Genomic DNA, 5,626 nt, shown 5'->3' with positions numbered 1-5,626 from the left:
TTCTGGATATAAATTCAATTCTATAAATTTTGTAGAAATGCTATAAAAGTTAGTAGCATTTCTATAACCAATGATGTCCAAGCTGAGTGCCAAATGAAGAATGCAATCCCATTCACAATTGCCACAAAAATTAAAATACCTAGGAATGCAGCTAACCAAGAAGGTGAAGGAGCTCTGCAATGAGAATTACAAAACGCTGCTCAAAGAAATCAGAGATGACACAAACAAATGGAAAAAGATTCTATGCTCATGGATCAGAATAATCAATATTGTTAAAGTGACCATACTGCCCAAAGCAATTTACAGATTCAATGCTATTCCTAAATAGACAACGCACAAAATGGTTGAGAATATTTGCAAACCATGTATATGACAAAAGTCTAATATTCAGAATCTATAAGGAACTTAAACAAATGAACAAGCAAAAAACCAAACTCCATTAGAAAGTGGGCAAACCTAACAATAAAAACCCTAGAAGAAAACCTAGGCAATACCATTCAAGACGTAGGCATAGGCACAGACTTCATGGCGCGCATACACTGTTGGTCGGAGTGTAAATTAGTTCAACCATTGTGAAAGACAGTGTGGAGATTACTCAAAGACCTAAAGACAGAAATACCATTTGACTCAGCAATCCCATTACTTGGGTATATACCCAAAGGAATATAAATTGTTCTGTTGTAAAGACACACACACACACACACACAAAATTTTTTTAATTAAAAAAAATAAAGTGAACCTACCCAGCTAGGTACTTCTTGCCCTGAACTTACAAAGCCTCACCCATATTCCCATACTCTTTCCAGATCAGACTCCTCTTCATTTTCTATCCTTGCCTGGAGTTAGACTGGATTTCTCATGCCTTAGCTAGACTTGTTCCCTGGTTGCCAGCACTTTTCCTGACACATCCCACCCCTGTTCTGCCCCTCATTTTCTTTAGTTTACTATTATTTTTCCTCTTCATTACTCTCCTGCCTTATTTGATCCCCCTAGTCCCAGTAAGCAGAGCAACTAAAGGGCCCAACAGCCCTCATGCACTTTAGGTGTGGATAGTGACTGACGGTGAACCTACAGGCCTGCTCATATAATTCAAAGGTGAAGTCTGTGCTTTGATACACAAAAGTGCTGCCTTGCTTTTATCACTAAATCCCTTTTAGCTTCCGGCCCATATCCAAAAAGGTTCTTTCTTTCCATCTCTTAAACCCACCCTACCCTGTCCTGCTTTGTATAACAATTTTCCTATAAGCAATGCTTCTGAACAGGCTTTTTGTGACACATTGTTTCAGACTACAGGAAGCCAGCCTAAGCAGTGTTGATGCATCCTGATGCTTTCCAGCCAAACACCTAATTGAGTTGATTTCTATGACATTTCAAAGTCACCCACTCAACTTCCAATTTTAAAAAACCTGCAGTTGCACTTCTCTTTTCTGTTGCCACCTAAACAAAACTCAGCAGGCGCCACATTTTTCTTTGGAGAAAACAATAACCCTCTGAGAATAAGGAAACGAAGCTTCTCCCTCCCAGGAAGACCCAAGTAAAACAGAAGAATTATAGCTGTTAGAATATAATATACAAAATCATTGAGACGCATGCAAACATGATACTTCTCTCTATATAAGATTTAAATCATTTCCAGTTAAGGTGAAAGTTCTACCTGGACTTCAGCAGAGGCTGAAGATCTGCTCAACTTTTCCCAGTCACTGCTAATTCCCCAGCGCATATCAAACAAACTCTGATTAAATAGAGTTCCCAGTATGGCACATGTGAAATGAAGGGTATTTGCAGCGAGACAAATTGCTGGATCACTGAGATCAAGCACTGAGCCAAATCAAGCACATGTGGTAATAAGCAAAAGAATGGGAGCAGTATTTGAGATCTTAAGTCAAAAAGTACAAAAAGACTGTCCAAAATATAACTAGGGTTCTAGCTGCTCTGTTATCAACCATGTGCAAGGAAAAATAGAGAGCAGGGTAGATATATTACGCACTTAATGGGAAAAGGAGACAGAATTAGCAAGACTTAACATCTTATCTAGTTACTGTAAAATTTTAAAGATTTCAAAAATTAATAGAGTGTAGATGAAAGCCTTCTTTGCCCATTGTATCAAGGATACTATCTGTGATATCTGGGCCTGAAATCTGACTCCAAGATGTTTTAGCTGTGTTATCTTTGGCAAATTACCTAATCTCCTTGGTCTCTGTTTCTTCCTTTATAGAAAGGGGATAATAATGATAAATTTTAACATTGTTGTAGGGATTAAATGAGGTATGGTAGTGGAAGAGCTTAGCATAGTGCCCATTATAAAGTTCAATGACTGTTAACTACGATTGTGATTATGAGTATTATTTTTACAATGCAAATGTTAGTTTTGATGGCTTTTCAAATGTGGCCCTGGCCAGAGAATCATCATGAATAGTTAGGATGAGCAGAGGGAGTCAGTTTCCCCATGAGTGGGCATTGGGAGGACCAGGTTGGAGGAGGGGATCATGTTTATAAAAGTGGGTGAAGTCCTGCCAATTTTATGGGCCTATTTATTGCCTTTTTGGTGGACCTGGACACTTCAATCCCTTTTGCAAATTGTGGTAGTGAAGTAGCTAGCTACCCGCTGCCTCTGGCCCTCACCACCTTTATTACGATGGAAGCAGGCCAGGTGTGGTGGGTCACGCTTGTAATCCCGGTGCTTTGTAAGGCCAAGGCAGGATCACCTGAAACCAGGAATTTGAGCTCTGCCTGGGCAACAAAGCAAGATCCTGTCTCTACAAAACATTTAAAAACTAGCCAGGCATGGTGCTCTTGCCTGTAGTCCTTGCTACTTTGGAGGCTGAGGCAGGAAGATCAGTTGAGCCTCAGAGTTGGAGGCTGCAGTGAACTATAATTGTGCTGCTGCACACTGGTCTGGGTGACAGAGAGAGACCCTGTCTCTTAAAAAAAAAAATGTGATAAAGTCAAAGGTCTGAAGCTTTTTGAGACGGAGCTCTGGCACCCAGGCTGGAGTGCAGTGGCGTTATCTCAGCTTACTGCAACGTTTGCCTCCCCGGTTCAGTCTCCCACCTCAGCCTCCCAAGTAGCTGGGACTACAGGCACACACCACCACACCCGGCTAATTTTTGTATTTTTAGTAGAGACAGGATTTCACCATGTTGGCCAGGATGGTCTCAGTCTCCTGATCTCGTGATCCGTCCACTTTGGCATCCCAAAGTGCTGACATTACAGGAGAGAGCCGCCGCTCCCGGCCAGGTCTGAATCTTAATAGGAACACTGCCTTATCAGATTGCAGAGTCCAGACCACAAAGCTGAGGCACATTTTATTTTACAGGGGCCTTATTTTTGTCAAATGTTTTCCAGCCCTGGGATATGGGGGCTGATGTATTCGTTGACTCCTTTCTTGAAGGAAAATAAAAAAATGGAACTTTAGCCTCCAGGCCTCTTGACAGCCTCAACACCCAGGGATGCTGCCCCTCTGATGAGCAGAAGAGGCCTTCATCTATTTCAGGAGTCTCAAACTCAAATGCCTATAGTGGCACAGGAGTAAGTGAAATAAGCCAGGAGATCTATAAGCCTTGTGATGACATGAGAGCTTGAATCCCTTTACAGGGAAGCTCTGGTCAGTTGTTTTCATTGAAAAGAATGGATGCTGTGATGTTATATCATGCAATTTGCGGAGAAAATCTATAAGTCTAGATTTTTAGATCGAATCTCCCAATTTCTAACTGCTGGCAAATATTGAAGTTTTTAAAAACACCACATGAGCCCAAGGAACAAATAGTTCTATTTGTCGGACATGGACCAAGGATTACCAGATTGTGACACTTCTCTACATGGTACAATTTCAGGTTCCTGGGAAGGTTCCTTCTGACCCCAAACATGTCCCCTACCTTCTGCTACTCCACTGGAAGCCCAGCAGTCTTTCCCATGTCCAAGACCTCTCCTTCAAGATGCAAAGTCCCCCTGGTGGTGAGCATATTGCTCACTCATCACTCATTCACTGCTTAGACTACGCTAGCTCATCACATCCACTCAGGGAATGCAAGAAAGGGGAAGTTGTAGAGGTGGGTGAGAGTTGGGAGTCCAGTGGAATTAACACCCAGAATTCTTTCCTCTGATACTCACTAGCTGTTGTAACCACAAGGAAATCACTTCTCTGGCATTCATTTTTTTTTAATTGTGAAAAGGGGCTATATAATTGCTACCTCATGGAATTGTGGCAACAATCTAGTGGAATAAAATATAATGAATGCCCAGCCTCAAGTAGACTGTCTTTAAATATAAGTTTAATCTTGGCAAGAAGAAGGAATGATGTTCTGGTGTTCCAGGGCAGTTGCAAAGTTGGGGTGTGGTCACAGAGGACCTCTTAGAAGAAGGGTGAAAAGGGTGGGAAGGCAGGAGGGAGCTGTGCACAATCAGAGCATATCATTCTCTGGCTAGCAGCCCAGCTAGTACAAGGAGATAATGTACTAAGGGAGAAACAGTCACTACAGTAATAAGCCATGAATATAGCCTGTTATGCTGACCTGCATTCTAAGCTTACACAAGTCTCATTCATCCTTCCAATATTTTTGGCCACTGTAGACTTGTTTTTCTGGATAGTGTTTCTTTGACTTCTTTGCTCCAATCAATATTCCATGCCTGTATTTCTTCTATAACACATAAAGTGAATTGTAAATTGTGAGCCAAATCCTTTGCTTTATGGAAAAAATTAAAACAACAAACCCTCTTAATGTTTTATGCCGCATATAACTCAGGAGACATCATAGAGAAGAAATTTTGATCAGAATGAAACCATGTTGGATGTATATGGCCCGACAGGAGTGTAGAGGTGGGGAAGGGATGGGAGATGGACACGAAGCTCCATCAATAGGACAAAGGAAAATGATAAGTGAACTGAGTGTTATAAAATCACATATCTGCAGGTTGACTTTGTAAAAGTGCCGTCGTGCCTATTACAAAGATATCATAAAAAGGCGAGAGAAATCATGTGCCGTGAACCAAAAACACGTTTCCAGATCTTAGTTTCTATCCCATGCCATTGTTTAGCCATTCCAGCAACAGGAGCCTGCAGACTTGTCTGTTTTAATAGTTCACAGAGAAGGAGACTGGATTTTAGCCAGGAAGCAGACCACAGGGAGACATGGTTCCCAGTTGAGTATTAAAATTCCCACCCGCCCCCCCCCAATAAAAACACACACAAATGTGACTGTGCATGTGTATACATATTTATGCATATAGCCAAAGTGCTTTGAATTTGTGTTTTACCATATCTGACAAATCAAAGATGGGCCAAATCTCCACACTCTGTGTGTTTTATGTGGTTGGTCTCTTGTCTGAGGCAAAAGATCAGGCAAGAGGTTAACCAGGGGTCTAGATGTGGCTTTTCAGAAAAACACATTCCTTAGCCTGGCTTCTGTATGTCTTAGTTGCCAAGATCCACTTTTCTGTGTTCAACCCAGCCTCACTGCACCAAACCCTCCCATGCTTCATCTCAAATGGCCACCACAGTGGTTGGCTTTCATGCTGGGGCAGGAAAAATGAAAGCCTTGAGAATATATATACTCTGCTCCACAGGTAACTGGAGAAGACATGTCAAATGCAATCCACTTCTATATGTCAATTTCTCTCCATATAGAAG

The sequence above is a fragment of the Cebus imitator genome, unplaced genomic scaffold, assembly GCF_001604975.1.
Source record: "Cebus imitator isolate Cc_AM_T3 unplaced genomic scaffold, Cebus_imitator-1.0 Scaffold289, whole genome shotgun sequence".
Taxonomy (NCBI): Eukaryota; Metazoa; Chordata; class Mammalia; order Primates; family Cebidae; genus Cebus; species Cebus imitator.
This window is presented reverse-complemented; position numbering follows the sequence as displayed.